The sequence below is a fragment of the Rhinoraja longicauda genome, chromosome 34 (genome assembly GCF_053455715.1).
Source record: "Rhinoraja longicauda isolate Sanriku21f chromosome 34, sRhiLon1.1, whole genome shotgun sequence".
In the NCBI taxonomy this organism is placed as follows: Eukaryota; Metazoa; Chordata; class Chondrichthyes; order Rajiformes; family Arhynchobatidae; genus Rhinoraja; species Rhinoraja longicauda.
Window position 1 is genome coordinate 2,073,685 of NC_135986.1, and position 16,365 is coordinate 2,090,049.

General features: G+C 45.5%; 1 long non-coding RNA gene across 1 annotated transcript; it reads right to left on the bottom strand.

Moving 5' to 3' along the window:
- Window positions 1-8,940: 8,940 nt before the first annotated feature.
- Window positions 8,941-14,528, bottom strand: LOC144609416 (uncharacterized). The gene is made up of 3 exons (XR_013549313.1): window positions 14,493-14,528; window positions 11,543-11,705; window positions 8,941-9,005 (listed from the first exon to the last, which is right to left on the bottom strand). It is a non-coding gene; the product is annotated as an uncharacterized LOC144609416 (long non-coding RNA).
- Between the last annotated feature and the right edge of the window lie 1,837 nt (window positions 14,529-16,365).

Sequence of the window (16,365 nt, forward strand, 5' to 3'; positions counted from 1 at the left end):
CATTTTCCTGGAACATAAAGCAGACCACAGAGAAAATACTCACGGCCACGGTAAAACTTACCTGTCGGCCCGACTTTTCAATTTGTAGCGGGAGCACCTTGAACTCCCGTTCGTCGCGGGTGCACTGCATGAACGCTAATGTCGCGCATACGTGCTGGACGGGGTCTTCACGTAGTCACTCACGTGACTCCGAAATAAAATCACAGCATTGGGGCCTACAGTGTCCGGTCCTGCAGCGCCTCCTGGGCCTACAGCGTCCAGGCCTACAGCATCCGGGCCTACAGCTCACCCCCGGGCCTTACAGCGAATGCAGCGCCGGAGACTCAGGTTCGATCCTGACTACGGGTGCTGTCTTTACGGAATTTGTACGTTCTCCCCGTGACCGCGTGGGTTTTCTCTGAGATCTTCGGTTTTCTCCCACACTCCAAAGACGTACAGGTATGTAGGTTAATTGGCTGGTCAAATGTTAAAAAAAATTGTCCCTAGTGTGTGTAGGATAGTGTTAGTATGCGGGGATCGCTGGGCGGCGCGGACCCAGTGGGCCGAAGGGCCTGTTTCCGTGCAGTATCTCTAAATTAAAAAATAAATAAAAAATCTAATACAGGACAAGGGAGGTATTTTCTAACATTCTGAAAATCTAGCGGCGACCGGAACACACTACGACTCTTTGGAGACGATTCATGGCTGTACACGTGACACCCTGGCGACCGTGTGGCTAGTCGCCAGCTGTCGCCTAAAAAAATCGCCTAAGTGGGACAGGGTCTTAACTCTCTGCACACACAAATATCCCAATTATTAATCGTGCGGCAAAAATGCCCGTGATCATGTCTGATGTGCTGTGATAAAATAAGTCTGGTCTTCAATATTCTTTGATCGCAGTCAGTGTTGCCAAATAACTCGGCAGAAGATGTCCGATCTGAATGTTGGCTGTTGGTCATCGCCCCACTGTCTTGCATGTGGCTGATGCAGACAAGATTGTCGAATGGTTACGGCAAGTTACAAACCATATCTTTTCAGCGCCCTTCTGCCTCTTCTTCTTGCGTTTGAGGCAGCAGAAATTATGTAACGCCCTCCAGGCGCTGTAGCCAGTGCAATGTGCTGTTGTCAAGGGCCGTGAGGTCTACCCCTCCACCAGGAGGACGGAGGACAGTGCAGTCGAAAATGACGTGCTGCTGTAGTGCGTCTGGACGCAGCAGGAATCAGGCAAGACGCCAGGTAAGGATTAACAGTAATTTTAATGAAGCATCAGAACATTCACTCCCTTCAGTTTCCCGCACGAGTTCACTCTAGCCCCTTCAGGAAAACCCCGTAGCTCCAGATCCCTCCCCAGCCCTGTCCACTCCGTGCCGAGGGGGATGACCCAGGGAGTGGCCTAATCCCCAGGCGCCGCCACACTGCCCTGTTTGCTGGTCTGCTCCACACACGCAGGCTGCTGATGGACGTAACCCCCAACGATGCATGTTGGCATTGAACCGGCCGACCCCTGTGCGAAGCCGATTCAGGGCGACCAACTCTTTGCGGGGCATGTCCGAGCCGGGTGGTTCTGTGGTGTTCGGTGCGATAGTGAATTGAGGAGGTCAAGTCAAGACAAGTCAAGTCAATTTTATTTGTATAGCACATTTAAAAACAACCCACGTTGACCAAAGTGCTGTACATCTGATTAGGTACTAAGGAAAAAAATGAAACATACAGTAGCACGCAAACAGTTCACAGCGCCTCCTCAATGAGCCTCAAACGCTAGGGAGTAGAAATAGGTTTTGAGCCTGGACTTAAAGGAGTCGATGGAGGGGGCAGTTCTGATGGGGAGAGGGATGCTGTTCCACAGTCTAGGAGCTGCAACCGCAAAAGCGCGGTCACCCCTGAGCTTAAGCCTAGACCGCGGGATAGTGAGTAGCCCCAAGTCGGCCGACCTGAGGGACCTGGAATTAGAGAGGGGGGTTAGAAGATTTTTGATGTAGGGGGGGGAATGTCCATTTAGGGCTTTATACGTGAATAGGAGGAGCTTGAAGTTGATTCTGTACCGTACAGGGAGCCAGTGGAGAGAGGCCAGAATCGGGGTGATGTGGTCCCTTTTACGGGTACCCGTCAGGAGTCTCGCTGCGGCGTTTTGGACCAGTTGCAGGCGGGACAGGGAAGATTGGCTGATCCCAGTGTATAGGGAGTTGCAGTAGTCTAGGCGGGAGGAAATAAAAGCGTGAATGATTTTTTCTGTGTCGTCGAATTGGAGGAAAGGTTTGATTTTAGCTATGGTTCGAAGTTGGAAGAAGCTGGCTTTTACCACAGCGTTGACTTGCTTATCAAATTTTAATGCAGAGTCAAATATCATGCCGAGGTTTTTGACATGCGGTTTGACTAGGCAGGATAGACTTCCAAGATTGCCTGTTATCGATTTGATGGAGTCGGGGGGGCCGAATAGGATGACCTCAGACTTGCTCTCATTTAATTGGAGGAAGTTCTGTGCCATCCAACATTTTATGTCCTCAAGGCAGTGTAAGAGGTTGTTTAAATTTGACTGGTTGTTGGGTTTCAAGGGGAGGTAAAGCTGAGTGTCATCGGCATAGCAGTGGAAAGAAATGCCGTGCCTTTGAATGATTTGGCCAAGGGGGAGCATGTATAGAGAGAAGAGAATGGGGCCGAGGATGGAGACTTGTGGAACTCCGCAGGAGAGGCTAGCTGGAGCAGAGGAATAACTGCCTATGTTGATGGCGAAACTCCTATCTTTGAGGTACGAAGCGAACCAGCTCAGGGCAGTGCCATCAATGCCAACCGCGTACCGGAGACGGTCAATAAGGATGGTGTGGTCCACTGTATCGAACGCTGCGCTGAGGTCGAGAAGGAGCAGGATTGCACAGTCGCCGGTGTCGATGGCGAGAAGCAGGTCGTTGTGTACCTTCAACGAGGTGGCGATGTCTGTTCCCAGCTGGTTCTCCATGCTCCTAGTATGTTGAATCCAGAGCCACAGAGGGTCGCTGCATGATGGGAGAAAGGGTGACGAGATTTGGCGGGTGATGGGGCCTTGCACACCAGCCTATGAGTGAAGAATTCTGCGAAACTTGGCGGGTGCGATACCTGCGAGCACCGGCAGGAGATCCGTCGTAGTAGGGTGTAGGCAGCCAGTGATGATCCACATGGTGTCGTTGACGGTGGCGTCTAGCTTGCTGGTATGGAACGCAGCAAAATGGAAAGCGATTGCAACGTCCCCTCCTGACTGACGTGGAATGGGCGGCAACGCAAGTCGAAGGTGTCACTGTCATCAATGTATACAAGCCACCTTCTACCAGGCTTCACAAAGACTCCATCCCCGCCTTTGGTTGGCCCTGCATGTACGCTGGAGACTTTAATTGCCACAGCACCACCTGGGGCTACCGTTCAACTAACCCAGATGGCGCTGCACTAGAAGACTGCCTGCTGTACCTGTAAGGAAGCCTTCATCAATTTTCTATGTTATTGATCCCATTATTCATGCATTTTTGCATTTCTACGCCGCTTGAAGTGAAGATATGAACGATAAATATCTTAGCTGTAACCAATGGATGATCATGGATTTGCCTGCCCAGAAACGCAAAGAATTGTTCTTATCAAAGTGACACGCACAATTAACTTGGAAATCTCCTTGAAATTGAACAATCTTGCATTCTCGGCCAACTTCCAAAATTACAGGATCCAAATATAGTAGGAAACCTTTGCTGATGACGGGTTGATGGGATAGTATTGGACTGTGCCATGTTGTGTCTGACCCACCAACAGAAAGGTTGGTGAGAGGGTGGGGGGGGCTGAAGTTGTCCTGGTTGGGTTTAGCTCCAGGGCCTGGCCAAGCTGGCCATTCGCGAGTCACGCCGCGAATGACTCAAGGTACAGTGAAAAAACTTTGTTACTGGCTAACCAGCCAGCGGAAAGATAATATATGATTTCAATCAAGCCATTCACAGTGTACAGATACATGATAAAGGAAATACATTAACTCCCACGATTTTCTATAAGAACCAACTCATGTAAAATTGTGGTTTTGTTGTTTTATAACTTTGTACATTCATAGCATTAGCATTAGCCTTACCACCAAAGATAGCATTAATTCATAGCATTAGTAGCATTACGACCAAACATATCGGTGGCCCTGTTGTTGATAATAATAGAACCAGGACTGTGCCATTCCCAATCATCTTCTTCCCACTTCTCCACTATTTCTTTCATTTGCTCGTCTTCTCTATAAAAGACACAAGAGGCAGCGATTTAGGGAAGTATAAATTATTTGCAAAGAACATATGATTTACAATTCAGCATCACTGTATATTGTATGAAAGAACTCTAGTACTTTTGAAACTTAGTCACCAATTCCAATGTAGGACATATATCAGGGAATTTGCATTTTGCAAGATTCCTCAGCAACTGTAGTGATTATTATTTTAGTAATGTTGGTTGAGAAATATTTATATATAAGAGAGAATACCTGCTGAAATAGAATCTCTGTGCATCATGATGTGGAAAATGGCTGTGGTGCGTTCAGCAATATACCATCAATGTACTAAAACTCTTGTTTGTTCCTGAACTACAGCCAAAACAGTACACGATAGCGTGACAATTTTAGGCCCACCTTACTCACTGTCGTCCCTTTGCTAATGGAAGACGTTTCATTGAAATCGGTTTTATATTTTTTAAGTTATTCACATTTTAAAGTTTAAATCTATCTCCTAGGGAGGGAGGGAGGGGGGGGAGGGAGAGGGGGAGGTTAAGGGGAGTTGAGGGGGATGGAGTGGGGTGGGAAGGGGGGGTGGGGAAGAAGGGAGGGAGGGGGAGTGGAGGAGGAGGGGGAAAGGGGAGGGAGGGAGGAGAGGAGAGGTTTGGGCCCAACGGGTCCACTTGGTCTAGTATAATTATATTATTCAACAATATATATCAATCAGATGTGTAAGGGCAGCCAGCCATGAAAACAACATTCACCTCCAGAAATTCACTAATGAGGACCTAGATTGTCACATTTACAGTAACATTGATCCAAAGTCCTGAAATTCCAACTCAGAAGCAAAAAATAACCCCACCCTGTAATAGAAAGCTTTGTTCTTCTCGAAGCAGGATTAGTTTATCTGACCCTTGTGTGTGTTCTACATTCAATATAACTGACCTTTTAAAACAGCTGCATATCCCTACATTAATGCGATTGCACCCTATTTCTTTACTATCCAAAGAACTTCATCACCCTAGAGGCAGGAAACATGTTCCCGATGTTCGGGGAGTCCCGAACATTCATGATATTCAAATAAATCATTATTTACTAGGAAAAAACTGCAGATGCTGGTTTAAATCGAAGGTAGACACAAAATGCTGGAGTAGCTCAACGGGTCAGGCAGCATCTCGGGAGAGAAGGAATGGGTGACGTTTCTGAAGAAGGTTCTTGACCCGAAACGTCACCCATTCCTTCTCTCCCGAGAAGCTGCCTGACCCGCTGAGTTACTCCAGCATTTTGTGTCTACCTTTAAATAAATCAATAGACAATAGACAATAGGTGCAGCAGTAGGCCATTCGGCCCTTCAAGCCAGCACCACCATTCAATGTGATCATGGTTGATCATTCTCAATCGGTACCCCGTTCCTGCCTTCTCCCCATACCCCCTGACTCCGCTATCCTTAGGAGCTTTATCCAGCTCTCTCTTGAATGCATTCTGAGAATTGGCCTCCACTGCCTTCTGAGGCAGAGAATTCCACAGATTTACAACTCTGACTGAAGAAAAAAAATCCTCATCTCTGTTCTAAATGGCCTACCCCTTATTCTCAAACTGTGGCTCCTGGTTCTGGATTCCCCCAACATTGGGAACGTGTTTCCTGCCTCTAACGTGTCCAACCCCTTAATAATCTTATACGTTTCGATAAGATCTCCTCTCATCTTTCTAAATTCCAGTGTATACAAGCCTAGTCGCTCCAGTCTTTCAACATATGACAGTCCCGCCATTCCGGGAATTAACCTAGTAAACCTATGCTGCACGCCCTCAATAGCAACAATATCCTTCCTCAAATTTGGAGACCAAAACTGCACATAGTACTCCAGGTGCGGTCTCACTAGGGCCTTGTACAACTGCAGAAGGACCTCTTTGCTCCTATACTCAACTCCTCTTGTTATGAAGGCCAACATTCCATTGGCTTTCTTCACTGCCTGCATGCTTCCTTTCAGTACTGATGCACTAGGACACCCAAATCTCGTTGTATGTCCCCTTTTCCTAACTTGACACCATTCAGATAGCAATCTGCCTTCCTATTCTTACCACCAAAGTGGATAACCTCACACTTATCCACATTAAACTGCATCTGCCATGCATCCGCCCACTCACACAACCTGTCCAAGTCACCCTGCAACCTCATAGCATCTTCCTCACAGTTCACACTACCACCCAGCTTTGTATCATCTGCAAATTTGCTAATGGTACTTTTAATCCCTTCATCCAAGTCATTAATGTATATTGTAAATAGCTGCGGTCCCAGCACTGAGCCTTGCGGTACCCCACTAGTTACTGCCTGCCATTCTGAAAGGGACCCATTTATCCCCACTCTTTCCTTTCTGTCTGTCAACCAATTTTCTATCCATGTCAGTACCCTACCCCAATACCATGTGCTCTAATTTTGTCCACTAATCTCCTATGTGGGACCTTGTCGAAGGCGTTCTGAAAGTCGAGGTACACCACATCCACCGGCTCTCCGATGTCAATTTTCCTTGTTACATCCTCAACAATTTCCAGAAGATTAGCCAAGCATGATTTCCCCTTCGTAAAGCCACGGGTGCCTCTTACTCCCCTTAGAATCTTTCCTCCTCTTTGGGATAAATTGATCCTGCAACTTCTGCATTATTCCCAGGAATACCTGCCATTGCTGTTCCACCATTTTCCTGCTAGGACCTCCTTCCAGTCAAATCTGGCCAGCTCCTGCCTCATGCCTCTGTAATCCCCTTTGCTATACTTTAATACGGACACTTCCGATTTTTCCCTTCTCCCTCTCAATTTGTAGAGTAAAAGTTATCATATTATGATCACTGCCTCCTAATGGCTCTTTTACCTTGAGTCCCCTTATCAGATCAGGTTCATTACAAAACACTAAATCCAGAATTGCCTTCTCCCTGGTAGGCTCCAGTTCAAGCTGTTCTAAGAATCCATCTCGGAGGCACTCCACAAAGTCTCTTTCCTGAGGTCCATTACCAACCTGATTTTCCCAGTCTACCTGCATGTTGAAATCTCCCATAAACACCGTAGCATTATATTTGCGACATGCCAATTTTAGCTCTTGATTCAACATGCACCCTATGTCGAGGCTACTGTTTGGGGGCTTGTAGATAACTCCCATTAGGGTCTTTTTATCCTTACAATTCCTCATTTCTATCCATACTGATTCTACATCTCCTGATTCTACTGTCACCCCTTGCAAGGGAGTGAATATCATTCCTTACCAACAGAGCGACTCCCACCCCCTCTGCCCACCTGTCTGTCTTTTCTATACGTTGTGTACCCCTGAATATTCAGTTCCCAGCCCTGGTCCTCTTGTAGCCATGTCTCTGTAATTCCCACAACATCATACTTGCCAATGTCTAACTGAGCGTCAAGCTCATCCACTTTATTTTTTATACTTTGCGCATTTAAATACAACACTTTAACTTTGGTATTCACCTCCCTTCTCACACCGGTCGCAATTGGCCCTGACCTTACTCTCTTATCCCATCTAGAACTTCCCTTCCCATTTATTCGAGAGTCCTTTGCGATTTCTCCTGTATTCGCTTCCCCTTTAACTCCATCGTGATATTCCCAATTTGTCAACCCCTCCCCCCCACTACTTAGTTTAAACCCACACGTGTAGCACTAGTAAACCTGCCTGCCAAATCATGGTCATCCTGATTGTAGCCTCAACATTACCTTCCCATTTATACCATAAAAACATTCACTCCTTTGCTTATCAAGAATACATCCACCTGCTGCATAAAACATTAAAAACTTTGTTTCTGTAGTCCTTGGAGGAAAAGACTCACCTTGAAACAAAACATGTTGTAAATGAGCAATCCTTATTTTTGGTCAGTGAGCCCTAATTCTATATTTTTTAGTTGAGTTTAGTTTAGAGATACAGCGCGGAAACAGGCCCACCGGGTCCGCGCCAACCAGCGGTCCCCACACATTAACACTACCCTACACACACTACGGACAATTTTTTTAAACATTTACCAAGCCAATTAACCTATAAACCTGTAAGTCTATGGAGTGTGGGAAGAAACTGAAGATCTCGGAGAATACCCACGCAGGTCACGGGGAGAACGTGCAAACTCCGTACAGGCAAGACCTGTAGTCGGGTCTCCGGCACTGCATTCGCTGTAAGGCAGTGACTCTATCACTGTGCCACCGTGCCGTACAGATTTTCTCACATTCACCCTGTCAAGATTCTTCAGTGTCTTATATGTCATCAAGTTACCCAAGTCTTCTGAGATCCAGTGGTTAGTGGACTAGCCTGTGTTACTTTTTCTCAGCAGGCCATTCCTTTCCACTAAATTCATTTTTCAATAAAGCTTTCTTTGAGATCTAATTGATGTATTTTTACAAAGACATGTAAAGGTACCAAGGTCGATCGATGTTTGAATGTTCGAGTCTCTTTAAAAGTCAGAGAATCACAGATGTTTACAGTATAGAAGGCACCTAGAAAATTACTGTACTTCAAGTAAAAATTTTAAGTTTTGGAGGTTTTTGTCTTCATTCTTTTGGGAGTTGAGTTTGCTATGCTCACAGCCTCTTGGATGAAAACTTTATTTTAGAAAAATTATATATAGATGATACATAAAAATATAATAAATATGGATATATTTTAACGCACCTTTTGGTTTGTGTTCGTTTAATGCTCTTGCGAAACTTCACATTGTAGATCACAAGAGCCAACAGGCCAAGTAGAAGGATAATAAGTGTTACTGATAAACCAGCAATGAAGCCTTTTTTATGAATTGTACGATTGCAGTATTCACCATAGTGCCAGTAGTCTTGTGACACATCACAACTGGAAGAAAGTGAAGAGATAAAATAATTACGGTCACATTTATATCATCTCTAGGCCCAATGAAGCCATTCCCATTCACATCTATATAAATGACCAGACCAAAGATAACAGAGCAGAGCAAAATAGACCACTCGGCCATAAAACCCGTAGTATATCACGGCGCTATTTTAGTAGGCAGAAACTTGCAGAAACATTTAAAAAGAAAAATAACAAAAATCTGTGAATTGGTAGATGAGATATATTCTGCATTTTTATGGTATCATCACACATACTGTTCCTCCAAAACACTGATTACACTGCGAGAGGCATAGCGGACGGCGGGTTTTGCCTACTAAAATGGCAGATGTTACGCTCCTTTGCGTACTGCACCAGTATGGGTGATTTTGACGGAGTGGTTCATCTTGCTCCTCTAGTATCTTTGGACTAGACCAAGTGGACCCAAACCTCTCCTGCATTGGTGCAGCACCCTCTCCTCCCCCCTTCCCCCTCCCCCCTCCCCCCTTCCCCCTCCCCCCTTCTCTCTCCTCCCCTCCCCCACTCCCCTCCCCTCCTTATACCCCCTTCCCTTCCCCCACCCCCAGCCCCCTTCCCCTCGCTCTCCCCCCTCACTCCATCCCCCTCAACCCCCCTTATCCTCCCTTCTCCCCTTCTCTCCCTCCCCCCCCCGCTCCCTCCACCCCCTCCCTTCCTGGGAGATAGATTTGAACTTTAAAATGTGAATAACTTTAAAAATATGACACCGATTTCAATGAAATATCATCCATTAGCACCAAAGGGACGATGGTGAGTAAGGTGGGCCTAAAATTGTCACGTTTTCGTGTACCGTTTTGGCTGTAGTTCATGAACAAACGAGGGTTTTAGTATATAGATGTGAATGAGAATGGCTTAATTAGGGATAATTAAGTTTGCAGATGATACCAAAATAAATGGTATCGTGGACAGTGAAGGTTGACACAAAATGCTGGAGTAACTCAGCAGGTCAGGCAGCATCTTGGGAGAAAAGGAATGGGTGAAGTTTCAGGTCTAGACCCTTCTTCAGACTGAAAGGTCACTTATTCCTTCTCTCCAGAGATGCTGCCTGACCCGCTGAGTTAATCCAGCATTTTGTGTCTGCCTTTGATTTAAACCAGCATTTGCAGTTCTTTCCTACAGATTTACAAGGGTGTTGCCAGGACTCAAGGGTCTGAGGTAAAGGGAGAGATTGGGCAGGGTTGGACTTTATGTAGAGAGATATGGGCCAAATATAGGTAAACAGGACTAGCTCAGTTTGGACATCATTGTCGGTATGGACAAGTTGGGCCGAAGAGACGAGTTATGTGACTCTAAGATTCTATGACTCCATCAGGAAGTTAGAGTGGACACTTGAGGCCACAGTCTCCCTACGAAAGGCACCATATTTCCCCAAAATGTCGACATGATCAATGAACATGGCCCTGTTAATAGGGTTGTTAACCTCCCTACTCCCAAATACGGGGCAAGGTAACGTCACCATCCTGCGCCCCACGTGACCTCACCCAGCCTGAGGCCACGTGCTCACACTCCACCAATGGCGGGGCGGTGATGTCAACCTTTGTCCCTTATTTGCGTGACCAATCCCATAATAATCATATATGTTTCAATAAGATCCCCTCTCATCCTTCTAAATACCAGTGTACACAAGCCCAGTCGCTCAAGTCTTTCAACATATGACAGTCCCGCCATTCCAGGAATTAACCTAGTGAACCTAAGCTGCACTCCCTCAATAGCAAGAATGTCCTTCCTCAAATTTGGAAACTAAAACTGCACATAGTACTCCAGGCAGGTACGGGGTACTGATTGTGGATGATCAGCCATGATCACAGTGAATGTTGACACCAAGTTTGATATTAAGGCAAGATGCAACAAAAATGCAAATATATGCTAAAAGGAAAGAATAAGCTATCACAAACATAACCTCATGATCAACTGATCTCTTCCAGTGATTTTGGGTTGAGACACAAATATTGGCCAACACACTGAGGAGAACTCCCTCTGTTTTGAAGCAGTGCGCAATGGAATATTTCTAAAAGAGCGGAGAGGACCTTAATTAAGACCTAATTCTAAAGGTAGGTAGACACAAAATGCTGGAGTAACTCAGCGGGTCAGGCAGCAACTCGGGAGAGAAGGAATGGGTGACGTTTTGGGTCAAGACCCTTCTTCACACTGATGTCAGGGGAGAGGGCGGGACAAAGAGAGAATGTAGTCGGAGACAGGAAGACTGGTGGGAGAACTGGGAAGGGGAGGGTATAGAGAGGGAAAGCAGGAACTATCCGAAGTTGGAGAAGTCAATGTTCATACTGCTGGGGTGTAAACTGCCCAAGCGAAATATGAGGTGCTGTTCCTCCAATTTGCGCTGGGCCTCAATCTGACAATGGAGGAGGCCCAGGACAGAAAGGTGTAAAGGTAATTCTAAAGGTAGTTGTCTCCACCATGCAGCACTCCCTCATCATATCTATAACATGGCCACAAAGGTATAAAAATATTCAGAGAACAACATTTAGTTAATTGTGAAATCTTACTAGCAATTGGGTCCATGACTTTTCATTCCACACATTCCATTTCCACATTTCATTGAGTCCTTCCTTGCCGAATTACAGACTGAAGCACAAATTGTCTTCTCACCAATCACAACCAGTTTATAATACTGCTTTAGTTTCACTGGAACCTTTGAAGCACAATCCGCTGTCAAGGGTATAAAAAAGTTCAAGTTATTATCAAACTTCAATTAGAATTTTATTTCATGTCGTGCGACAATTGCCCACGTCGTTCTACACAGTTTGTTACTTTCAACTTCCCAATTTTGAAAAATTATCAGTACTTCCATGTGAGTTTGTACTGGGAAATTGTACCACAGTCTTTGTGTGTGTGACTTGCTTATGTACGAGGTTTCTCCGCTACAGGTTTGTAAATGTACAAAACAACTTTCAAGATCAAGAGATCAAGATCAATTTATTGTCACATGTGCCAATTAAGGTACAGTGAAATTTGAGTTACCATACAACTATATTAAGTGAAAAGCAACAAGACACACAGCCACATAAAATAACATTTAACATAAACACCCACCACAGCGGATTCCACATTTCTCACTGTGATGAATTTATTTGGCTATTTTATTGAGATTTAATATGATTATTCCAAGATTTAAGAAAGTAATATTAATTGGGAAATAAGGTTGCCAACTGTCCCGTATTAGCCAGGACATCCGTATTTTGGGCTAAATTGGTTTGTCCCGTATGGGAGCGCCCTTGTCCCGTACTAGGTCCGGGGGCGCTGTAGGCCCGGACACTGTAGGCCCAGGGACCTCCGTCGGCCCAGACACTGTAGGCCCAGACACTGTAGGCCAGGGGGCCGCCGTAGGCCAGGACAGTGTCGGCTAACGGAGTGTGTTCGGGGAGCAGGGCCGACTGTGTTGGACTAACGGAGGTCGCGTAGCAACCCACCTCCCGGCCCAGGCGGACACCATTGGTGGAGCGAGAGCACGTGGCCGCTGGCTGGATGAGGTCACGTGGGGCGCAGGGCGGTGACGTCACCTTGTCCCGTATTTGGGAGTGAGATAGTTGGCAACCCTATTGGGAAATCATGTGTGAGTTAACTGGGAATAGTACTGATCTTAACTGACAGCATACTTAAACCATTTTAGACCAGAGGTGATCAAACAATTTATTCAACGATGGACTAGGTGTGCAAGGCAAAGCCTTCGTTCATGGGGGAGAAATTATTATTCTAATTATATTGTAGGCAAAATAGAAAGGGTTGTTGTTTTAATTAGTAGGAAATGAATGGTACATATCTTTGATAAAGTTCTACAAGCATCAATAGAAGAGTTTACCTTGTCAGTTTTCAAAGCAAATCACTTAAGTGACCTCCCTTTGTGAACTGAAGGTAGACACAAAATGCTGGAGTAACTCAGCGGGTCAGGCAACATCTCGGGAGAGAAGGAATGGGTGACGTTTCGGGTCGAGACCCTTCTTCAGACTGTTGTCAGGGGAGGGGGCGGGACAAAGATAGGATGTAGTAGGAGTCAGGAAGACTAGTGGGAGAACTGGGAAAGGGGAGGGGAAAGAGAGGGACAGAGGAATTACCTGAAGTTAAAGAAGTCAATGTTCATACCGCTGGGGTGTCAACTGCCCAAGCAAAATATAAGATGCTGTTCCTCCAATTTGCACTGGGCCTCACTATGACAATGGAGTCGCCCCAGGACAGAAAGGTCTGTTTGAATGGGAGGGGGAGTTGAAGTGCTGAGCCACCGGGAGATCAGGTTGGTTAAGGCGGACTGAGCGAAGGTACTGAGCGAAATAACCGCCGAGCCCGCGCTTGGTCTCGCCGATGTAGAGAAGTTGACATCTGGAACAGCGATACAATAGATGAGGTTGGAGGAGGTGCAGGTGAATCTCTGCCTTTGTGAAATGGCACCTGCAGTCAACGTCCTTGAGAAACCAGTTCAGTCTGTGTTTACATAGTTTTTTTAACGCATAAATTCAATGAGTGAGTTTTTATTCTGTATCTCAATTATATTGGCAGTTATTTCTGAATTTCCATGACCTGAACAGCCATTATATGGGGATATACTGTAGTCTCACTTGCTGCCTCTTCCTCTATGGGTACAAAGTTTCCTTTTTAGCTATTTATCCCATTTTCTTTTGCAGTTTCTATTTCTGCCAACCTTGCAGACAGTGCATTTGCAACATCTCACAGGTTTAAAAAGTATCTTATGTCCCCTTTAGATGATTTATAAATAATCTAACATGCCAGTTCATTGCTTACTGACATTTCTGCTGCAAAGTTCAAAATTTATGAACAGAGAGGTAGGTGCATATATAGATTTACTTGGATCAGCTAAAACATTATGACCACTGACAGGCGAAGTGAATAACATTGATTATCTTGTCACAATGGCACCTGTCTAAGGGGTGGGATATATTAGGCAGCAAGTGGACAGACAGTTCTTGAGGTTGACGTGTTGGACGCAGGAGAAATGGACAGGAGTAAAGACCTGAGCGACTTTGACAAGGGCCAAATTGTTATGGCCAGACGGCTGGGTCAGAGTATCTCTCAAACAGCAAGGTTTGTGGGGTGCTCCCGGTCAGCAGTGGTGAGTACCCACTGACAGTGATCCGAGGAGGGACAAACCACAAACCGGTGACAGGGTGTTGGGCGCCCAAGGCTCATCGGTGTGCGAGGGCAACAAAGGCTATCCCGTCTGGTCCGAACCGACAGAGGGTCTACTGTGGCACAAGTCTCAGAAAATTTTAATGGTGGTCATGAGAGGAATGTGTCACAATACACAGTGCATCGCACCCTGCTACGTATGGGGCTGCACACAGAGGACCAACAGCATATCAGGCAGGTGGTCATAATGTTTTGGCTCATCTGGTCATAATGTTTTGGCTGATCAGTGTGGATTTATATCCGTTCCCCAAAATACATTAATTAAGCAGTAACAAAACAATAAACTGCGTGACTTACCAGTGAGAACAGGTTCTTTCACCACGACAGAGGAAGGGTCAAAATCAAATCCAGTGTTGTTGCCTGAAATTTAAAATTCAGGGTTATGTGAATAACTTGTTTTCATAAAACTTGTTTAGTGTTAATTTGGGGATTTGAGTTTAATTTCTACCTGAAGTTGTGTTTTTAAGAGATGTTTTAATTTCTTCGACTGTTTTATTGAGAAAATTATGAGAAACTGCATCCGAAGTGTTCACGTAGAGAATGACCTCGTGATCCACAATGATGCTGCCATTCCTGTTGAGCAAAGAGAAAGATGATTTGCACCCATCAAGTTTAACAATGTACCTCTCATCTAAACGAAGTGCGTACTGTCAATGAAAGGCTCTGGTATCGTTCAAGGAATTCAGTTTAATATCTTCTTCATTTACTCTTGGTTTCTACATCTGGCTCGTTTTGGACCTGAACAACCTTGATGAAGAACCTGAACTTCCCTCTGGAAGGCGTCTCCGGACTGTCAAAGCCGCCACAGTCAGACATAAAAACAGCTTTTTTCCACGAGCAGTAGCTCTGCTCAACAACCAAAAGTCTGTAGCCTCCGTTTGATTTTTTTAGATTCAGATTTAGAGATACAGTGCGGAAACAGGCCCTTCGGCCCACCAGGTCCGCGCCGCCCAGCGATCCCCGCACATTAACACTATCCTACACTCACTAGAGACAATTTTTACATTTGCCCAGCCAATTAACCTACATACCTGTGCGTCTTTGGAGTGTGGGAGGAAACCAAAGATCTCGAGAAAACCCACGCAGGTCACGGGGAGAACGTACAAACTCCGTACCGACGGCACCTGCAGTCAGGATCGAACCCGAGTCTCCGGCGCTGCATTCGCTGTAAGGCAGCAACTCTACCGCTGTGCCACCGTTCCGCCCTGGTACTTTTGCTCTGGTATTTTATTTCATTCTTCACATGTTTAAATGATAATGTTTTATTCTTAATTGTTTACTGTATGTCATGTTGTTACTTGTGAGTGGAGCACCAAGACAAATTCCTTGTATGTATGCATACATGCATAATAAAATTTATTCAATTCAATTCAATTCAATTCAAAACTCGACCTAAAACGTGAGCACTACGTTCTTCTGAGGCCCAGAATGTAAGTAAATGGTTTCAGCTGTTAGTTTTCATCGTTATAATAGACATTAGAATAGTTCTTTGTGAAACATGTTTATCATTTCCTTGGTCTTGTCAAAGGCAACCTAGAATGATTTGTCTTCTAATTATTTTTGTTTTCATGTGATGCTGCACTTATTGCCCGTTCTCAAACTCTCTTGCGATTGGTTTTACAACCGACTGAGCTGATGGACCAGTTTGGAGATCATTGAATTGAATTGAATAAATCATTTAAGAAACAGTTGCACAGGTACATGGATAGGTCAGGTTTGGAGGGGTATGGGCCAAGCGCAGGCAGGTGGGACTAGGGTAGCTGGGACATTGTTGGCCGGTGTCGGCGAGTTGGGCCAAAGGGCCTGTTTCCACACTGTATCAATCTATGACTCTATAACTCTATTTGGCCCATCGAGCCAACACTGTGTTGTATGCCAGTATGGATCGCTTCATTTGCTGAAGAACAGAGGATGGAATTGAACATTGTGAAATCCTCAGTGAATACCCTCCCTCTGCCCATTGATGAATATGGTTGAGCCAAGGACATTGCCCTGAGGAACTGCTACAGTGATATTCTACGATTGTGAGGAAACCGAAGATCTCGGAGAAAACCCATGCAGGTCATGGGGAGAACGTACAAACTCCGTACAGACAGCACCTGTAGTCAGGATCGAACCCGGGTCCCTGGCGCTGCATTCACTGTAAGGCAGCAACTCTACCACTGCGCCA